Source organism: Heterodontus francisci, chromosome 2 (genome assembly GCF_036365525.1).
Source record: "Heterodontus francisci isolate sHetFra1 chromosome 2, sHetFra1.hap1, whole genome shotgun sequence".
NCBI classification, from domain to species: Eukaryota; Metazoa; Chordata; class Chondrichthyes; order Heterodontiformes; family Heterodontidae; genus Heterodontus; species Heterodontus francisci.
In genome coordinates, this window is record NC_090372.1 from 44,716,709 (window position 1) to 44,739,243 (window position 22,535).

General features: G+C 42.1%; 1 protein-coding gene across 5 annotated transcripts in view; it reads left to right on the forward strand.

Annotated features, from left to right (window-relative positions):
- jarid2b (jumonji and AT-rich interaction domain containing 2b) overlaps positions 1-22,535 on the forward strand; it is a 411,686-nt gene that overhangs the window by 278,119 nt on the left and 111,032 nt on the right. The window lies entirely within an intron of this gene.

Here is a 22,535-nt window from a genome sequence, read left to right on the forward strand (position 1 = left end):
CCAATTTAGGCCATTAGTAATGCAAAGAGGAGGAGCAGGGTCTGTCCAGTGGACTTAAGCAGGAGCAGTCAGGTTAAACAAATGCCATAAAAACAGAAAGTGCTGGAAATGCTCAGAAGATCTGGCAGCATCTGTGGAGGGAGAAATAGTTAACATTTCAGGTCTGTGACCTTTCATCTGATGTCTTCCCACATTACTGAAATACAGATTGATTGTTTATCCCATTCTGATAGCCCAAAGATCAAGAGGGTGGTTTTAACCCTATCTGCCTGGGTTGGACAATTAAAATCACCCAAGTTACTTATCCGCTCTGGGAATACTGGCAGTGGAAACTTTTTTTAAATTCATTCCTGGGATGTGGACGTCGCTGGCTAGGCCGGGATTCACTGCCCATCCCCAATTTCCCTCGAGAAGGTGGTGGTGAGCTGCCTTCTTGAACCACTGCAGTCCATGTGGGGTAGGTACACCCACAGTGCTGTTAGGAAGGGAGTTCCAGGATTTTGACCCAGCCACAGTGAAGGAACAGCGATATAGTTCTAAGTCAGGATGGTGTGTGACTTGGAGGGGAACTTGCAGGTGGTGGTGTTCCCATGCAACTGTTGCCCTTGTCCTTCTAGTTGGTAGAGGTCATGGGTTTGGAAGGTGCTGTCTAAGGATTATTGCAGAATGTGATCCCAAAACACTAATGAATCCTGATATCCAATGTAATAAGGAATTTAACTTATTCAGTAGCTTTGAACTCATGGCCTTGGTTTGTATGGCGTTACTCAAAGATGTTTTCAGTTATATGTTTCTTTGAGTTTTCAGCTTTATTGAAGTTGTACTCTAGCATTTCTCGGTGTTTGTAGTGTGAATTATGCAATAAGTGAAGCTGTACTATAGTTGGGGCAGAGTAGAGGCAGCTATACTTTGCATCCTGCCATGTTCTACCTGATTGGAGAGTAGTTGGCGCTGACACTGGGTTCCTAGAATGAAAATGATACAATTCCCTAGCATTGGTATCTCTCACCATAATGAGCAGACCAAAATCATGAAGCATAAGAATAAAGCACAGAGCTTGTGTCGCAAGCTTCCTTCGAACGGTAAATTATGAAAAAAATGGGAAATTGTAACCTTTACTTTTGAGGTAGTCTACCAGTGTTATACCTCCCTCAAAAGTATACATTTGGATTTTATGATCTAAACATGTAGTTGCAAGAAGATTTTTATTATACAGATTGCAGTAGAGAAGCAGCAGTCATTAACCTCTAACTGGGAGGTGATTACAGTTGCCAGAATGACCCATTGATAATTGTCCACATTTTAAGGTTTCTGACCTTGTGCGTGATGGCTTTGATTATTTCTGGCGAGGCAGGAAATACATGGATTATATTTTGAGCTGAAGACATTGATTAGTTTTAGAGATCTTGATCTTTAAATGCACTTGCACATTGAGTGTCAGTTTTTTCATAGGAGGGCAAGAAGAGAAGTTGGATGACGGGCTGTGTTTTGTTTCTTGGAGTTATATTTGTATTGTGTAATTGTAGGGAAATAACTGGTGGTGGTGGGGGGGGGGGGCGCGGCTGCTGTATTGACTTTATGCCACTAAATGCTGCTGGCTAAAATTAGCTTTCTATCTCAGCTTGCTTTCATATTGTTGCTTACTTTGTATTCCTTGCAACAATGGTGGAAGAGAGCTTAGTTAGAATTCATATCAAAGGCTATGTTTTCAAACATTTTTCAGTTGTACTTGACAATTGACTCTAATTCAATGTGCCTATTGAGAGTTTTTCAGCGCGTGATCACAATGCCATGTATTCCCTCCCCCACTGCTTCCAGAACATATTTTTGCAAGAAAATTACAAGTAAGCGGTGTGCAATTCCACCAAATGCTATAGTTTACAACCTATTAACTTGCAGTTGCCTTTTTCAGCAATATCTTGATTTTTAAAAAATAATGTGCTACAATGGATAAATGCCTCCTCTTTGTTTCTGGTTCTGCATTGCTCTTCTGAACTCTGGCTTATATTAATTACATGCAGCTGGACCCAAGATTGTCAGTGAGCTTAGTGGCATCCTAAAATTGATTCCTTCTGTAGCTTAACAGACCCTTTTTCAGGGAAAAAAATAAAATAGGGATGCCGAACAAACTTTGACAATCCTTTACTTATTAAGCAGCAGAAGTATAATGCAACACATCTAAAATATAGTTCCTTCATAGGAAGAGTGCCAGCAAATGTTTTGAAAACATTTGATCATTTTGTAGGCTGGCATTGAACTGTTCTGATGAAAGTTCATTGACCTGAAACATCAACTCTGTTTGCCTCTCTCCACAGATGCTGCCTGACCAGCTGAATATTTCCAGCATTTTCTGATTTTATTTATGAAAGGGAAATCGTGTTTGACAATTTTGAGCATGTAACTAGTAAGATGGATAAGGCGGAATCAATGGGTTTAGTGAATTTGGATTTTCAAAATGCATTCGATAAGGTGCCACATAAGAGGTTATTACACAAAATTAAGGCTCATGATTAGTTTTTGGGCCTCAGCTCTTTACAATCTATGTTTATGACTTAGTTGAGGGGACTGAGTATAACGTTTCCAAGTTTGCTGACACTACAAAGTTAAGTGGGAAAGTAAACAGTGAGGAGGATGTAAAGAGGCTGCAGAGGGTTATAGACAGGTTGGGTGAGTGGGCAAAAACATAACAGATGGAATATGATGTGATGAAGTGTGAAGCTATCCACTTTGGTAGCAAATACAAAAATGGCAGAATATTTTTTGAATGATGAGACGCTAGGAAATGTTTGCATTCAGAGGGACCTTGGTTGTCCTTCTACATGAATCACAGAAAGTTAACAAGCAGGTGAAGCTTTTGTTATAAATGGATTAGAGTATAAGAGTAAAGAACTCTTACTACAATTACATAGGGCATTGGTGAGACCACACCTGTAATACACCAGTGTGCAGTTTTGGCTTCCTTACCTATGGAAGGACATACTTGCCCTAGAGGCTATGTAATGAACGTTCACTAGACTGGCTCTTGGGATAGGGAGTTGTCCTATGAGGAGAGATTGAGTAGACTAGGCCTGTATTCCCTGGAGTTTAAAAGAATGAGAGGTGATCCAATTGAAACATATACATTTCTTTAGGGGTGTGACAGGATAGATGCTGAGATAATGTTACACCTAGTTGGGGAATCTAGGGCTTGAGGTCAGTCTCCGAATAAGGGGTTGGCCATTGAGGACTGAGTTGAGGAGCAGTTTTTTTCATTCAAAGGGTTATGAACCTTTAGAATTCTCTACTCCAGAGAGCTGTGGATGCTCAGTTGCTGAGTATATATAAGACAGAAGTTGATAGATTTTTGGGCAGTAAGGGATACAGGGATAGTGTGGGAAGGTGGAATTGAGGTAGAAGATCAGCCGTGATCTTGTTGAATGGTGGAGCGGGCTCGAGGGGCTAAATGACCTACTCCTGCTCCTATTTATTATTTTTCTTAATATCATTTGCTTTTTTAAATATCCATTGAGCCTTGCCTTGAATTTCTGATGAAGATGAGTGCTGGTCATAAGGAAATGCTAATAAAGTTTGAGATACAGATCATCTCATTCTTTTGTCTAGGGGAATGGGCAAATAGACCTGTAAAGTGGTGGATTTGAAATAATTTGGTTTCTCTTTCAGATGGGAAGGTCACAATTTGGAAGTTAGGCATAATCTGAACTCAGGAATACAAGTTATGTGTCTGTGATGGAAAGCTTTGTGATGTGTGTACTTCATTAAGCACTTGCAGCTCAACGTATTGACTCAGATTTTGTGGTCAGCGGTGCAGTGACAGCGCGCGCCATTGACATCGAATAATGTCTGCAGGAACCTACTGTGATCCTCGAGATGAGAATTCCGGCTGCTTTGAGGGTTGCAGCAAGGCCCAGTAGTGCAGGCTAATATGGGGGAATAGGACTGCCGGTTGTCGGTGTGGCTTACATTCATTGTACCACAAAAAAACTGAAAAAAAGGCTGCTGCAGTATAAAGGTATTGGAAAATCACATTAAAAAAGTGATTGGAAAATTGCACTTTTAGTAGACATAATTAATTTTATTTTGATTAGATAAATCATTTTAAAATGTGACATTTAAAAAGTTTGCTAAATTATGCTAAAAAGTCATAAATTTTACTTTTTAACCAGATTTATCAGATCTTTAAAAGGTTCCATGTTAAATAAAAAAAAACAATCTATTTTAACTTTAAACTGTTTGGGTCTCCTCATTAATGTTTGTGAATGGAGAGGATGCCCCCTATGCCTGAAAATGGAGGTATAAAATTTAAAAGTGTAGTTAATTTGGAATTAGTGGGCAATTAGCTCAAATTCACGCTGGTTCCTTACTTGACGTTTAAAGTAATGAGCCCTTGGGAATAGCATTGGTTGGCCCACCGCAACTTTGGGGTTAGCCGCACTATAGACATGAGCACTCTGGAAGCTATGGGGCCTCCGACATCCAGTAGTTGCTGATGCTGCATGCACTGCAAACTTTGGCCCATTGTCTCGGAAGAATTTTTATTAAAAAAGTAAGTGTGAATATATGTGTGTATAATATACAGTTTTAGGTTGGGATATTGCCCAAAATCTCATTTTCAAAGTGTACTTTTTTTTTCAATCTTGGCTTTCAAAATTTCGATTGTCTCAGGATCCATAGTCTTTTGGGGGATACTTTTTTAGATTTCCAGTACCGTTTGTGTGTTACCGGATTTCATTTCTAGCTTGCCAAGCTTTGATTTTAAGATTACCATTAATTTTAAATTTATGGCCCTTGTTTTTGATTCATGCACTAGAAATCTTTCTGTAATTACCCTTATTTTCAGCTCCTCAGTTAGATCTCCGTTCAGATTTGACTTTTAATAGGTTTTCAAAATAACATATTGAATGGGATGGAACAACAGAAATTCCAGTTAACACACAGAGTTTGACAAAACTAACCTTTAGTAACCAGAGAATTTTCAGCCATTCTCATTGGTTGCTTCAGATTTGTCTCCAATGACATTTTCTTCATCCTTCCCTGTTCTATGTCTGTACAGATGGTTCACTTGGCTACTGGAGTTACTGCTGTTTGATTTTAGATCTATTCCTTTTACTCAGTCCCTACTGAAAAAAAACAAATAAACCCTATAAAGGAGGTGGTATTGTCCCAGCCTCCATAATGAAAGTAATGAAAATTTTGATAATATAATAAAGCCTATAATTTTGGTAGAGGTTGTTGGTTGCATAGTAGAGGTTGTAATTTCGTATCTTCTTGATGAGTGTTTGTGTACGATCAAGATCAAGAAGCAGAAAGGGAACAGGATGAAATTCTACCTCTGGTAGTATCCTGAGTTGAACCGTCCAGGAGAGGAGGCCTGGAAACATATGGGGCACCAGAAATAATGCTACAAGTAAAGAAGAGGCGATATTATATATTTGGCCCTAAAAGAATGTTATATCAGTGATCGGCACGCTTTTCTGTTGCAGCATTCTATAATGATGCTGAGTTAATCCCTAGCCAGCAATTACCCGGTCTTAGCCTCTATACATTCTGGACTCCATGTTTTCATCTCCACATCGTCTTTTCCCCCTCCCCCACAACCTGGATAGCTTTTATTTAAGCATCTTTGTTTAATACAATGCAAACCCCATTAGAATATTTGCTGTCAGTTTTTGACTTTAAATCACACCTTCAATGTGAGTAGGAAAATGGTTATTGCCATTTTACTGACATGACAGTTGTGAAATAAGGGAGTTATTTTTCTGGTAAGATATGGCTACTGCGTAATGAAAAACTTCTCATCTCCCCTGTGGTCTTGAGCAATTGTGTTGCACACTTTTGAATATCTGTATTGCACGGAAACATGAATTTGACGTGCTTTATGATTTACGGGTTTATGAGAATGGTAGAGAATGATGTTTAAAAGCTGCCATTGCTCCACCGGTTTGGTACTGTATTAACTTAATATTGGGAAATATTTGTGGGAAGACGGAGGAAGAGAATAGGCTGTGGTTTGCACTGCAAAAATAATGTTTCTCACCTTTGAGTCAGAAGTTTGTGGGTTCAAGCCCCATTCCAGGAGCACATAATCTTTGCTGACATTTGTTGTAGTATCGAGGGAGTGCAACATTGTCAAAGGTGTTGCCTTTCACTTAAGATGTTAAATTAAAGCTCCATCTGCTGGTTCAGGTGAACTATATGAAGATTATCAGGGAGTTCTGGTGTCCTAGTCAACGTTGGTGTCTTGAGCAACACCACTAAAATAGATTAAATGGGCATTTATCTGACACGCCATTTGTAGACCATGCTGTGTGCAAATATTGTGCTATTTTCCCCCTACTTAATTACAGTGACTACACTTCAAAAGGAAATTTTTGGTTGTGCAGTGTTTTGGGATGTCCTGAAAAACGCTACATAAGCATTCCTTTATTTTCTGTCCTTTTTAAAGTTTTTCTTTTTTTCTTTCTTGTGTCATATTATTGGAGACATTAACCTCTCAACTGTGGTATCTGGGTTTGCAAATGTATAGTTATTCATACAATCATAATTTTGTCTGGTGGTGATGTGTTTGGTTTTACTGTGATAATCTGGCTGTCAATGTTCAGATTTGAACATATTGAAATTTGAAGCAGGTTTGTTTCCCTTGTGTGGTAAATTAGTTTTCACTGGATACAATGGCAGGAAATGAATGTAGAATCCCAAGTAGGAGATGCATTTGTTAACCATTTTCAAACTGTAACTATCTTATTCCTCATAACCAAATTAATTTGCCAAATCTGCTGGAGTTAGTGGAAAATGTGAGAGTTTAGTTGATCTGTTGAGATGATTTTATGCCCTGTCTACGTAGAACTGTTTTCCTGCTGTGCTAAACTTGCCCTGTGCTCATTAACCTACATTGGCTCCTGATCTGGCAATGCTTTGATTTTAAAACTATTGTTTTCAGATACCTCCATGGCCTTGGCCCTTCCTATCTCTCCAGCCCAACATTCTCCAAGATATTTGCACCCCTCTATTTCTGGCCTCTTGCATATCCACGATTTTCATTGCACTGCAGTTGGCAGCCATGCCTTGACTAGGCCCCAAGGTCTGAAGTTCTCTCCCGAAACCTTCTCACCTCTCTACCACTCTCTCCTCCTTTAAGACGCTTCTTAAAACCTACCTCTTTGATCAAACTTTTGGTCACCTGTCCTAATATCTCCTTTTGTAGCTCAGTATCAAAATTTGATCATGTTCCTGTGGTAGCTCCTAGAGGTGCTTTTCTACATTAAAGGCACTATATAAATGCAAGTTGTTGTTTACCCTGTGTTGATTGGAGAAGGGATTGAGCTGCATGTACACGCAAGAATTACAAATGAGTAATTGGGGGGTGGGGAAGGGAAAGATGGAGAAGAGAGAAGATTCACAAAGCTTAGCAATGGGAAAAGTGCATCACTGAGTTCTGTCAGCCTTTGACCAGAATCCCATTGGGGGATGTAATGGAAGTGCTGATGGCGGCAGTCAGTGAAGCTGGGTTGCTGAAGTAACAAAGTTAAACGATCCTTTAATGATTTTGGTTATCTCAGAAGTGTCAACGCCATTAGAGTCAACTCACTGTGCACTTTCTGTTACAGGCTGTTGGTGTGTGAGATGTAGGAAAATGCCTATATTTTTACATAAATTCAGAGTAACCGTTTTTCTTCAATTAATAAAGATTCAATCGTTGATCTCTGGGAAGTCTATAAGCATCTCATTATTCTGTGTCAAAATTGGTAACTATCCAAATAAGCTCAGAAATCACATTCAATGGGGCATGCCTGTTTTAAATGGGATTTCTTGTTACAATGTGTATTTGGCTATGCAAAATTTTGATCCATTAAGGATTTTTTTTTAGACTCGAGACTTATCTAGGGGAATTAATTAGGATGCAGCACTATCCAGATATTAACACTTGTCTCATTAAAGTGCAAGACCTGTTCAATTCTGTCACTTCAAAGAAATGGCTGTAAGGTAAAAGTTGTTCCATGACATAAATCACAATTCTGGGCGCTGAAGTTTAGTTCTGATGAAAGGTCTAAACTCTTAAGTGAAGTAGTGAAGTGGAATTTGTGCCTCCACCGCCCTGAATAACATTGAAGTTGGGAAGCCTGATACACAGCCAGATCGGGCTAGACCACACAAAGCATTATTGAGTCCTGCTCACTTTTCCAGGATTATCTTGGAAGCAAAGGTAACTCCCAACTTATTTTCTGTACTGCACGCTGTCATCTTAAACCCCTTTCCCCTCCACTCTGACCTTCAAGGACAAGTGCGAGGAGCTCATGGATGACTTTGTCATCAAGTTTGCAACCATCCGATCAGCTGCCTCTGTCTGTTCCCTCCCTGTCCCTTCCCCACTGGTCAGAACTTTCTTTGAGGTTTCCCGCTACCCTAGCTCTGAACTTGTTTCCTTCTCTAGTTGCTCTCCTATCGTCCCTCAACATCATCCAGGACGAAGCAGCCTGCTTGATTGGCACTCCATCAACCATTTTAAACATTCACTCCCTTGACCACCAGCGCACAGTGGCAGCTATCCAATGCACTGCAGCAACTTGCCAAATCTCCTTCGACAGCACCTTCCAAACTCATGACCTCTACCACCCAAAAGAGCAAGGGCAGCAGACGCATAGGAACACCACCACCTGCAAATTCCCCTCCAAGCCACACGGCATCCTGACTTGGAACTATATCACTGTTCCTTCACTGTCGCTGGGTCAAAAACCTCGAACTGCCTCCCTAACAGCACTCTTGGTGTACCTATGTCACATGGACTGCAGCGGTTTAAGAAGGCAACTCACCACCATCTTCTTAAGGACAATTAGGGATGAGCAACCAATCCTTGCCTTGCAGGCAATGCTCACATCTCAGGAACTAATATAAAAAAAAAACCCCTCTAAGCTCATAGTCCGTGAGCCTTACCTCCTACTCCCTTGACCCTATTCCCTATGGATGCTGACCACCCAACTTTCCTTCATGGTGGCCATATTAGCTGACAGAAGTTAATGGTTCCCCACAGGATCAGGTCCTCTCTCCTTTAAATCAGCCATCATTACCCCTCTCCTTAGAAAAACAACCTTGATCCCACCATCCTTGCAAACTACCACCTCATCTACAACCTTCCTTTCCTCTCCAAAGTCCTTAAACCGTTGTTGCTTCCCATATTTGAGTCCATCTTTCCCAGAACTCCATGTTTGAATACTTATGAGTTTTCTGTCCCTGCCACAATGCCAAAATGGCTCTTATCAAAGTCACAAATTACATACTGTGTGACTGTGACACAAGCCATACTATCACTCCTCGTCCTTCTCGACCTGTCTGCAGCCTTTGAATTAATTGATCACACCATCCTCCTCCAACGCCTCGCCATTGTCGTCTAGTTGGGTGGGACTGCACTCGCCTGGTTCCAGTCTATCTAATTGTAGCCAGAGAATCACCATCAGTGGCTTCTCTTCCCATTGGGTATCCTCCATAACGTTGCCTGTCTCTGCCCTGCCTCAGCTCATCTGCTGCTGAAACCCTCATCCATGCCTTTGTTACCTCCAGACTTGGCTATTTTAATGCACTCCTGGCTGGTCTCCCACATTTTATCCTGTAAGATTGAGGTCATCCAAAGCTCTGCTGCCTGTGTCCTAACTCTCACCAAATTCTGTTCACCTTTTGCCCCTGTGCTCGCTGAACTACACTGGCTCCTGGCTCAGCAACACCTTGATTTTAAAATTCTCATCCTTGTTTTCAAATCATTCCATGGCCTGATCCCTCTGTACCTCTGTAATCTCCTCCAGTTCTACAACCCTCCGAGATATCTGCGCTCCTCTCATTCCAGCTTTTTGAGCAACCCTGATTTTTTAATTGCTTCACCATTGGTTCCCGTGCCTTCAGCTGCCTAGCCGCTAAGCTCTGGAATTCCCTCCCTAAGTTTCTCCACCTCTTTACCCCTCTTTCCTACTTTAAGACGCTGCTTAAAACCTACCTCTTTGACTAAGCTTAAGGTGTTCTGCCCTAATATCTCTTTTTTTGGCCCGGTGCCATATTTTGTTTTTATAATGCTCCTGTGAAGCACTTTTGGACATTTTGTTACGTTAAAGATGGTATATAACTATAAGTTGATGATTAATCTATCCAAAAGTTTTTAATAGACTCTAAGAAGTGTTTTAAACATTGTGTGTTTTCGATATTTAGCTATCATTTGGTTGCTATGTATTTAATCTGTAGGTCGATGTATCCAAGTAGTTTTAATGATGTACATTGGTCTAATGAAGTGTTAGGTTCCATCTTTAAGAAGGGACAGAAAAGCGTGGGAGAAGCCCATGTGATTTCCAGTGATTTATACAACATGATCTTAGGGTTAATTGTTAAACTAGGGCATGCTAACCTATTAATTGGTATAGTAGAGAACCAGAGTTCAGTTCATGAAGAATATCTGCTAATGGCAAGTGTTATTTTGCCATGAAGATGAGATGCAAATGATGGTGGTGGGGGCGGGTTGGTGTAAGGAGGAGGAGGGAGAAGAGTCTGAACAGTACCAGAAAGTATTGGGGATTTGATGTGAAGAGTTGTGCAGAGTATCCACATCAAGTTGTATAGAGCAACTGTAAATAGCTAGCTGTTTCCAAAAATAGTTAAATGTGTTCTTCAGTGTTAAAAAGCCCTTCAAATGTAAAACTTGATTTCATTTGCAACCATATTTGACTCATTCCTGTCATATAATCTGTAAGTTTTTCTTTAAGAATGTGGTCTTTGTTTTGAGATCTTGTAATGGGTTCTGCAGAAATGGTGCATAAAGAGATGTTTCCAGTCCCCAGACTCTCACAAAACCCAAACATTTGTAGAGTGATGCATGCTTTGTGTTGCAAAGATGCTATAAACATGGGAAATGGCCTTTAATGTGGGTGTGCTGTTGTACAGAGTAATTCACATGGACCTCATAATAAGTAATTGAACAGACCATATTGGGAATGTTCTGTAAGAGACAAAAAGTTATTTTTCACTTGCGAATATGGTTTTCAGAGATGACGCCAAAAAGCCAACTGTGATGCTTTCCTGGCTGAACTTGAATATACTGTACTGTTACTAGGCTACAAAAGCATTGATTTTAAAAATATTTAGAAACACTCTCTAGATATGGCTGTAGTGATCATCATTGTATATAAAAATAGCAAGAAGTTACAAAATGGATAATCACATTTGCCTACCCTATTCCCATATCCCTTATCACTTTATCATTTCCTTCATCCAACCATCCAATCTAATCTTTAATGTTGGCATAGTTTTTGCCTCACTTACAAACTATAGAAGTGAGTTCTGCAATCTCACAACTCTGTTTTTCTTTCTCTCTTTTCAAAATTTCTTACATTTAGTACAATAGCTATTGGCCCCTCATTCCAGATCCCTCAATTAGTAGAAACAATTTGCTTCTATTTACCCTGTCCCATTCTTTCACTATTTTTACATTGTCCCATAATGTGCATTCTTCTAATGAAAAAAGCTCCAATTATTCAAATCTTTCTTCATCTGTGTTTCCTCATAACAAACAGCATCCTACTGTACCATCCCTAAAGCCTCAGTATTATTCCTATTGTGTGGAATCCAGTGTTACACAAAGTACTGTAATGAAGGTCTTGGAGGTTTTATACAAGATCATCATTACCTCTTACATTTTATATGCTATACCTCGTGATAAAACTTAGAAATTCATTACCTTTTTTTCGCACACTTTATAAACCTGAGATGCTACATTTAATGGCCTGTAAACCTGTACCCCCAAATCCCTCTGCTCTTGTGCAGCATTGAGCCTACTTCCATTCGGAATAGAAAAATGTATCACTTCACACTTACTGAAATCGAATTTCATCTGCAACTTTTTAGCTCATTCTCCCCATCTTATCCATATCCCTTTGCTGCTTCCTACACTCTTCCAAAGAATTTTGGTGTTGCCTGCAAATTTCAACACCAGTCCTTCTAGGCCTATATTTAAAATATTGATACACACAGTGAAAAGAAGTGGCCGCAGAACTGAATACATTTTGGACTACGTGATGTTTAGAACCACAGTGTCAAAGTTGTAACGTGTCATGATAAAACTTGTGCATAATGACAACCCTATAGTTTTCATTCCATTGAAGTATTTAAGTGGTGGTATCCAAAGCAGAAAGGTGAGGAATGAAGAAAGGCCATTCGCCCATTGAGTTAAGTCCTGGAGGGCCAATTTCACCCAGTCGCATATCCAACTAAATTCTAATTGCTCCTAATGTCTTTTTCCCATACCCATCAGATTATTTGAAACATTTATCATCTTTTGAGTGAGCCATTTTTTTCAGTGAAACATATTTAAATTGTTTCCTCTCACCTGACTTACCATAATATTTTGGGTTTGAAAAAAAAACAAGGAATTCTGATTAAAGCGGATAGTGCCAGTTGAAGAGCTAGCACTAGCACAGGCCAAAAAGCAGGCAAGATGGGTTGAATAGCCTCATTCTGGCTACAGTTTCTATGATAACTTATTTATAGCACTTTAATATTTTCAATAAGGCCCTCTTGTTAATTTCTTTTTCTCCTTTACATTTGTTGTTCTCTGCACCCTCTACATATATTTGTCTTTTTTGAATTGCGTGGCTGTAATCCAAGTCTGATCAATCAGTGCATTATATAGCTTCAGCTTTATAGACTTGTGCTCTGCTGTTCTGGCTATATAACCTACATTCTCATTGCCTTTTTAATTGCTTCTCCACATTGTCTTGACATTGAAAGTGACTACTCCACAGCAGTGTTTTCCAGTAAAATTTCATTGACTAGTCACAGATCTGACTACAACAACATTGTTTTAGCCACATGCACTAATTTTAGTAGAAAACAGCATACATACACTCGCACAATAAACTATATGTATTTCACAGTTGTATATTTACTTAACATCTACCAGTTTTCAGTAACCAAGGGAATGAGCAGGGCTCGGCAATGCGCCCGTAAACAGACACCAGTGTCCGTGGTAAAAAGTTTGGGGTCTGTGACGGGTAATTTCAGGGACGAGAAATTTTCCATGGGCTCCTTCTTTCAACCAATCAGTTTTTAATAAAAATCGCGACTGACACGTGTTTAGAGCGGGACCAGTGCTTCCAATTCAGACGGTTTTCTGGCGGGTTCCGAACTTTTTAAAAAGCCCGACTTGTCCAAATTGGAAGTGCCGTTCCCGCTCTAAACACATGTCAGCTGTGAAACTGACTGGTCCGTTTTCAAAAAATCGCAGCAATCACAAAGTTCAGAGTTCCTGCTTGCTGCAACTATTGAAGGGGAGGGAGAGAGAGGGGTGGGGACAGGGAGGGAGAGGAAGGGAGGTGCAAGGAGGGAGGGGGGCAGAGAGAGAGATATTGAGAGTCAGGCAGAGAGCAAGGGGGGGAACGAGGGAGGGGGAGAGAGCAACACACGGAGAGAGTCAGAGAGGGAAGTGGGAGAGAGAGCAATCAAGATCACTCCTGACAATAGACATCTATCTGGAATACTCTGCATCGCTACAAGACGTGTGCAGGGAAACATTGACTACGTGTACAAGCAAAGAAAGCCGGGTGTCTCACTAAATCAGTGTCCAACATAGTGACCAGAAAGTAAGTCAGTAAATTAGTCTTCTCATTTAAAGCTTCTTCACAAAAATGCGCATTTTTTGTTGTTTTGATTAATAGATTCATTTTTAATGCCTTTATCTTTCCGAAATTGTCTCACTGGCCCGCTGTGAAAGACAAAAATTGTAATGTGGCCCCCCCCCACGTGAAAATGTTGGGCACCCCTGCTTCAAGCCTTTAACCTTGTGTTTTAAAATAACCTAGCAGCAAAAGTAATTTGCAGTGGCATGGCACATACTATTATTAGCTAGCTAGCAAGCAAACAGTTGTGCTGCTCTCCATTGATATTTGTATGCTTAGCTACTTTATTTAGAGGGAGAAATGTGTTTTGATGGCATTGGATTGGATATATACTGATTATTCGCCCCCATGTCCGTGACTGAGTCAATAATTTTGTCAGATTGTCTGTGGTGAAGCATGTTGGTGCCTAATCCTGGAAGTGAAGCACTCAACAATCAAAAGCATGCCCTGCTTTTCATTTTACTAATTTACTAACATGCACAAAAAAGATTAGAGTACACATGCATACGTCATGCAACGGAGTACAGAGGTCATATGCCCAATGATGGCGTCTATCACTTTTGTTTGCTAATCAGAAATGCAATTATCCACACCTGGATGCCCAGTTATCCACATGTGGATTAATGTTTTGGGACAACACTGGTCTACAGGTAATAGGTACATCTCTAAGTCTCCAATTGGCTTCAAGATCATTGGGCTAGGAAGGAAAAATGTTACTTATTGCAGTACTATCTTGTCAGTGTGCGTTTAGTATTGAATGAAGAAAGTAGACTCTGGGTCAAAGTAACAGTTTATTTACAGGGGTTTTCTTACTAGGGTATCAGTGTGAACACTGAGCAGCACGAGGCACAGATTTGTGACCTCACCCCCTGTGATGATGCTTAAGGTCTATATACAGCATCTACCCAGCAACACCTTATGTACATTATACTACATCTCCCCCCAAGTCTCTGACTTCCTTCATCAGGTCTGAAACGCTGTGGGGTTCTCATGACTCTGCCATAGTGTGGTGTTCTTTCACTTTTTTGGGGTATTGAGTCTTTCAGTTCTTCCTCACTTTTCTTGGTGTGAGATGAACTATCAGATGACTCATGTTCACTGTCGTCTGGGTTATCTATTGGTCGTGCCACTGGTTCATCAGCTCTCTCTGCTAGCTGATTCTCTTGATCTTTCAATTCTTCTGGTTGGTCTGTCATCTCTTTGTGGGATGGAAGTGAACCATAACCATCCCTTTTGCGTGAGGAAGGTCCTCTTGAGCGACTTCTTCCACCCCCCCCCCCCCCCCCCCCCCACCCCCCCCACCCCTAATATCTGCCCTTGGCAGTGTCGTTGAAGGAAAGAGCCTTTTCGATGGTGGTACCGTCCTCTTAAGGTAGCACTGTTTCTTCTCCTGAAACCGCTCATCATGCCCACCTTTTTGGGGTGAACCTCTCATTCCTCCTTGAATCCACCTAGGAGGACCACGGCTTCTTGGGAGTGGAGATGGTCTACGCCATCTACTGTTTTCAAATGCTGGTCTAATAGATTGCTGTACTTTAATGAATTTTCCATCCAAAAGCTTCCTATTCATACCCTGGGCTGCATCCCTCAATCTATGAGGAACGACCAAAGGATTTAGAGCAGAGTTAGGGCACAACTGTAGACAACAGAAGGCATTGAGACTGAGCTAGTGAGAATTGTTTGTGGTCAAAAGGGTTGTGTTTTTAAAAAGCTAAAAGTAAATTAGGACCCTTGTTCTCAACAGTAAGCCAAGAGAGCAAGAACAAGATGACTAATGGTGGACAACTTGAGTGGACTGGGGTAGGGTTCAAGTGGCCAAGAAGACTTTTTAGATTGGATGGGAGGGACAAAAAAGGATCTCTGCAGGAAATCCATTGTGGTGGCAATCATTATGAGCTAGATGTTGAAATTGTCAATTATCAGTACCACATCTGACCACACTCATCTGATGCTAATTCTGCTTCTCATGGTATGCACAGCATATATTGAACGAGAAGCAAAAGACTGCAGATACTGGAAATGTGATATAAAAACAGAAAATGCTAGAAACGTGCACCAGGCCAGACCGTATCGGAAAGACAAATAGTTCATGTTTCAGACTGCTGACCTTTCAATGAACTTTATTGAGCTATGTTAAAATTATCTCATCTTTTCATCGTGCTTTCATTGGTCAGTATTTTATTCGGGGGAGAGCATTTGGGCCACATCAAGTGAGTGAAATTAAGTTGTGGTTTGCAAAAAACATGCTCACGATTTATTTACAGGGCTGAAATTCTTAAAGATTGGAAGATCAGTTTTAAATGGTTTAGTTGCTGACTGGATATGCTTATGGCAGCAATAACATTGCTAATGCATGCAGTGGACATGTGTCCAGACTACCAGCTCTAGTGTACAATGTCAGACATTAGTTTTGGGTTTAATATTATGTAACATTTAGTCTCCTAGTGGCATAACATGCATTCCAGGTATATCTGGACATTTGCAAATAGATTTTTTCATAAATATCAGTTGACAGTGTATTTTGAAATTGAAGACTGGGGACGCACTTATGGATTTTATATATACAATATATTGTCACAAAGTACAAGCTTTTACAATGAAGGACACCAGGTGAGGTCCCTGTGATTTCTCTGTTGATCTTTATGGAGCAGTAATGTTATTTTTGTTGTATATTTACAAAGTAACAATCTTCTATAATATGAAAAGGTGGGGGGGGGGGGGGGGGTTTGTATTTGGCTTTCTATACTCTTTTCTGTCAATTTGTACGTATGGGAGTATAGCCAATGTGAAGTAATTCCAAATCAACACTCCGAACAGTGCTCTTCCCCTCCCCAAACAAAACTGATAGTAAAAGATGATGAGCCTATTTTGTTGGAGATTTTGAAGTTTAACTTATTTGCCCTCCCTTCTTTCTGCCTGCTGAGCAAGGAGTTAATCAGCTGCAATTATTATAAAATCAGCATCCATTCTATTTCTGGATGCTGGTCAGATCATTGTTTTATACGATGCCAGTTGTGAAGTTTCCTAGCTCGGCTGTCTCCCAGTCAATGTGAGAGTGGAATGAATGCCAATTTGTGAGATTTTCTATGGAAATCCTTGGAACTAGGGGCCATGGCTGAAAAGAGTTTAGCAACTTTCTGCTGACTGCGCAGACTTGCAATGATGGCTCTATATGGGGAGGAGAAAAGAATGAAATCTTCAGAACACTACAGGAAGGCTAAAAAAATTTTTTTAATGACCTTGCCCAGATAGAGAGGTAAAAAATAATTTTATACGTTGAAAGTAAATTCTGTCTACCCCCAAATCCCTCCTGCCAAAATATTGTATTTCATTTCCTAAATGTTCCTAGTTTAGTTTAGAAGGGAGAGAAAGGTAATTTTATTAAATAACTCATCATCTTGATTTTGTGGAATTAACAGTGAAGTCTCTGAGATCTCTGCACTCCTCCAATTCTGACTGCTTTCACATTGCTGATTTTCATTGCTCCATGATTGGTGGCTGTGCCTTCAGCTGCCTGGGTGCTAAGCTTTGGAATTCGCTCCCTAAACATCTCCAGGCATCTACATTTCTCTCCTCCTTTAAGATGTTCCTTTAAAGCCTACCTCTTTGACCAAACATTTGGTCAGCTGCCCTAATATCTTTGTGGCTTGGCGTCAAATTTTGTTGACCACTTTTTTTTATTCGTTAATGGGAAGTGGGTATCACTGGCAAGGCCTATCCCTAATTGCCTTTGAGAAGGTGGTTGTGAACTGCCTTCTTGAACTGTTGCAGTTCATGTGGTGAAGATATACACATAGTGCTGTTAGGTAGGAAGTTCCCGGCGTTTTGACCCAATGACGACAAAAGAAGGTTGTGTGACTTGGAGAGGAGCTTGCAGTTGGTAGCGTTTCCATGAACTTGCTGCCCCCCTAGGTCTTTTAGATGGTAGAGGTCGTGGATTTGAGAAGTGCCATCAAAGAAGCCGCAGCAAGTTGCTGCAATGCACCTTGTAGATGGTGGAGAGCGTGGATGTTTATGATGGTGGATGAGGTGCCACTCAAGTGGGTTGCTTTGTCCTGGATGGTGTTAAGCTTTGTGAGTGGTGTTGGAGCTGCATTCACCCAGGCAAGTGGAGAGCATTCTGTCACATTCCTGACTTGTGCCTTGTAGATGGTGGACAGGCTTTGGGGAGTCAGGTAAGTCACCCACTGTGACACTGGTGGACTGGCTTTGGGGAATCAGAATACCTCTGACCTGCTGTAGTAGCCCAAGTATTTATGTGGCTGATCTAACTGAGTTTCTGGTCAATGGCAGACAATTAGATGCTGGTGGTTAGACCCTCAAGTAGGAGATGGTTATTGCCTGGCACTTGTCCGGCAGGAATGCTACTTGTCACTTATCAGCCCAAGCCTGGATGTTATCCAGGTCCTGCTGCATGCGGGCACGGACTGCTTCATTGTCTGAAGAGTTGCGAATGGAACTGAACGCTGTGCAATTATCAGTGAATGTACCCACTTCTGATCTTGTGTTGGAGGGAAGGTCATTGATGAAGCAGCTGAAGATTGTTGGGCCTATGACACGACCCTGAGGAACTTCTGCAGTGACGCCCTGGGACTGAGATGATTGACCTCCCAACAACCACAGCCATCTTCCTTTGTATTATGTATGACTCCAACCAGTGAAGAGTTTTTTCCGTGATTCCCATTGATTTCCAATTACACAGGACAAGTGTTCCTTAATGCCACACTTGTTTAAATGCTGCCTTTATGGCAAGGGTATTCACTCTCACTTGACGTGTGTAATTCTGTTCTTTTGTTCATGTTTGGACCAAGGCCAATAATAAGGTCCGGAGCTGGGTAGTCCTGGTGGAACCCAAACTGAGCATCGGTGAGCAGGTTATTGCTGAGTAAGTGCTGCTTGATAGTACTATCAGTGACACCTTTCATCACTTTGCTGCTGATTGAGAATAGACTGATTGGCCAGGTTGAATTTTTCCTGCTTCTTATGGAAAGGGCATAGCTGGGCAATTTTCCACTTTGACCAGATGCAAGGCTAGTTCTGGAGCACAAGTCTTCAACACTATAGTCAGGATGTTGTTGGGGCCCAAAGCCTTTACTGTATCCAGTGAGCTCAGCCATTTCTTGATACGATGTGGAGCGAATAGAATTGACTTCTGTGATGGTACGGAGCTCAGGAGAAGGCTGATATGGGTCATCCACTTAATGGTTGCAAATGCTTCATCCTTGTCTTTTGCACTCACACATATATCCCCATCCTCAACAATGGGGGAGCCCAGCACATCAGTGCAAAAGACAAGGCTGAAGCGTTTGTGTCCATTTTCAGTCAGAAGTGCCAAGTGGATGATCCATCTCAGTAAAGGCCTGCTCAGGTTGGGGAAAGAAACCCGACCGAACTACAGCGGGCCCGAGTCCCTCCGATTTTGCCCTGAACTCGACCCGACCATCCCTTTACTTACCTTCAGACTCAGAAGCTGCAGCTTCCTGTTGATGACGTCATAGTGATGTCACTTGCTCATTGCACAGACTCAATTTCATCCCAGCTCAGAAGTTTAAAAAAAAAATTTCAGTACCTACCAGTAGAGCACTTTACCGTATGTGTCTGACCTGGCCTGACCCGACTCAAGCCTGAAAGCCGGACCCGGATGAGGGGCCCGACCTGACCTGAACCCGACACATATCGTCGGGTCCCGTCTAGTTCAGGTCAGGTAGCAGGCCTTTACATCTCGGCCTCCTCCTGAGGTCCCCACCACCACAGATGCCAGTCTTCAGCCAATCTGATTCCCTCTACGTGATATCAAGAAACGGCTGAAGGCAGAAGATACTGCAAAGGCTCCAGGCCCTGACAACACTCCGGTAATAATACTGAAGACTTTTGGTCCAGAACTAGCCATGCCCTTCACCAAGCTGTTCCAGTACACGGTCGTCGACAGTGCTATCAAACGGCTCTTGCTCAGCAATAACCTGCTCGCTGACGCTCCGTTTGGGTCCCGCTAGGGCCACTCAGCTCGTAACCTCATTACAGCCTTTGTTCAAACATGGACAAAAGAGCTGAACTCCAGAGGTGGGGTGAGAATGGCCACCCTTGACATCAATATAGCATTTGACCGAGTATGGCATTAAGGAGCTCTAGCAAAACTGGAGTCAGTGGGAATCGGGGAAAACCCTCCACTGGTTGGAGTCATACCTAGCACAAAGGAAGATGGTTGTGATTGTTGGATGTCAATCATCTCAGCTCCAGGACATCACTGCAGGAGTTCCTCAGGGTAGTGTGCTAGGCCCAAACATCTTCAGCTGCTTCATCAATGACCTTCCCTCCATCATAAGGTCAGACGAGGGATGGGCACTGCTGATTGCACAATGTTCAGCACCATTTGCGACGACTCAGATACTGAAACAGTCCATGTCCAGATGCAGCAAGACCTGGACAACATCCAAGCTTGGGCTGATAAGTGGCAAGTAATATTTGCGCCACACAAGTGCCAGGCAATGACCATCTCAAACAAGAGAGAATCTAACCATCTCCGCTTGATGTTTAATGGCATTACCGTCGATGAACCCCCACTATCTACATCCTGGGGGTTACTATTGACCAGAAACTAAACTGGACGAGCCACACAAATATTACAAGAACAGGTCAGAGGTTAGGAATTCTGCAGTGAGTAACTCTCTCCCTGACTCCCCAATGCCTGTCCACCACCTACAAGGCGCAAGTCAGGAGTATGATGGAATACTGTCCACTTGCCTGGATGGGTGCAGCTCCAGCAACACAAGAAACTTGACATCATCCAGGGCAAAGCAGCCCACTTGATTGGCACCCCATACACCATTGATGCACAGTGGCAACAGTGTGTACCATCTACAAGATGCACTGCAGCAACTCACTAAGGCTCATTCGACAGCACCTTCCAAACTTGTCACCTTTACCACTTAGAAGGACAAGGGCAGCGGATGCATGGGAACACCACCACCTGCAAGTTCCCTTCCAAGGCACACACCATCCTGGAACTCCCTTGCTAACAGCACTGTGGGTGTACCTACACCCCAAGGACTGCAGCGGTTTAAGAAGGCAGCTCACCACCGCCTTCTCAAGGGCAATTGGGGATGGGCAATAAATGCTGGCCTAGCCAGAGACGCCCACATCCCATGAACAAATAAAAAAAGATGCGGGGTCTGCCATTATTGAGGATGGGGATGTTTGCAGAGTATCCTCCTCTTGTTAGTTGTTTAATTGTCCACCAACATTCACAGCTGGATTTGGCAGGACTGCAGAGCTTTGGTCTGATCTGTTGGTTGCAGGATTGCTTAGCCCCAATGCATGCTGCTTCTCCTGTTTAGCCTGCATGTGGTCCTGTGTTGTCGCTTCACTACGTTGGCACCTCATTTTTAGGTATGCCTGGTGCTGCTGCTGGCATGCTCTCCTGCACTCCTCATTGAGTCAAGGTTGATCCTTTGGTTTGATGGTAATCGTAGAGGATATGCTGGGCCATGAGAATACAAATTGTAGTTGAATACAATGCTGCTGCTGCTGATGGTTCACCGCACCTCATGAATGCCCTGTTTTGAGCTGCAAGATCTATTCTGGATCTGTCTCATTTAATATGGTAGTGTCATGCAATACAATGGAGGGTGTCCGCATTGTGAATACGGGTCCTCCTCTCCACAAGGACTTTGTGCGGTGGTCGCATCTATCAATGCTGTCATTATCAGGAGAAGTATATTGGTGAGGATGAGGCCAAGTAGGTTTTTCCCTCATGTTGGTTCTCTCACCACCTGCCGCAGGCTGGGTCTGGCAGCTATGTCCTTCTGGACTCTGCCAGCTTGGTTAGTTGTGGCACTACTGAGCCACTCTTGGTGATGGACAGTGAAGACCCCACCCAGAGTCCATTCTGTGCCCCAGCTACCCTCAGTGCTTCTTCAACTATTGTTCAACATGGAGGGCTACTGATTCATCAGCTGAGGAGGGCAGTAGATTGTAATCATCTGGAGCTTTCCTTGCCCATGTTTGACCTGATGCTAAGAGACTTCATGGGGTCCAGAGTTGTTGATGAGGATTCCCAGGGCAACTCTCCTGACTGTATACCCTCTGTGCTGCCACTTCTGGTGGAGTTATCCTGCTATTGGTACACTACATGCCCAGGGATGGTGATGGTGGCGTCTGGGGCGATGACTGGAAGTTATGATTCTTTGCATAGGACTATGTCAGGCTGTTGTTTGATTAGCCTGTGGGGCAGATCTCCCAATTTTGGCACAAGTCCCCAGTCATTTTTGAGGAGGACTTTGCAGGGTTGGTTGGGCAGGATGTGCCTTTGTCATGTCCAGTGCCTGGATTCTAGCCGGATGGTCTGTCTGGTTTTTGAGGTGGTTTTGATACCGTTGGGTGGCTTGCTGGGCCATTTCAGAGGGCAGTTGAGACTGATCCACATTGTTGTGGTTCTGGAGTCACACATAGAGTGTGTATGGACAACAGATTTCCTTTCCTAAAGGACATTAATGAACCAGATGGATTTTTAACAGCCATCGCCATTACTGATAACTAGCTTTTTATTCAAGACTTTATTTAAATTCCCCATATGTTGTATCGGGATTTGAACGCCTGTCTCCAGATCCTTAGTCCAGGCCTTTGAATTACTAGTCCAGTAACACAACCACGATGCTACCATACCCATAAAATTCTTTCCTGATAAGTGCCTTTGGATGTTTTACTATGTTAAGGATGCTATATAAATGCAAGTTATTGAAGTCTAAACTATAATGAGACTTTTTAGGAAAATGCTATTTTACTCAGCAAGTCAGATTATTTTCCTTTGATCAACCTCCCCTACTTAACTTTTCACCATATCCCTCAATCTCTTCATCCCAGGAAAGCAGCCATTTAACATAAAGTTTCTCTTTT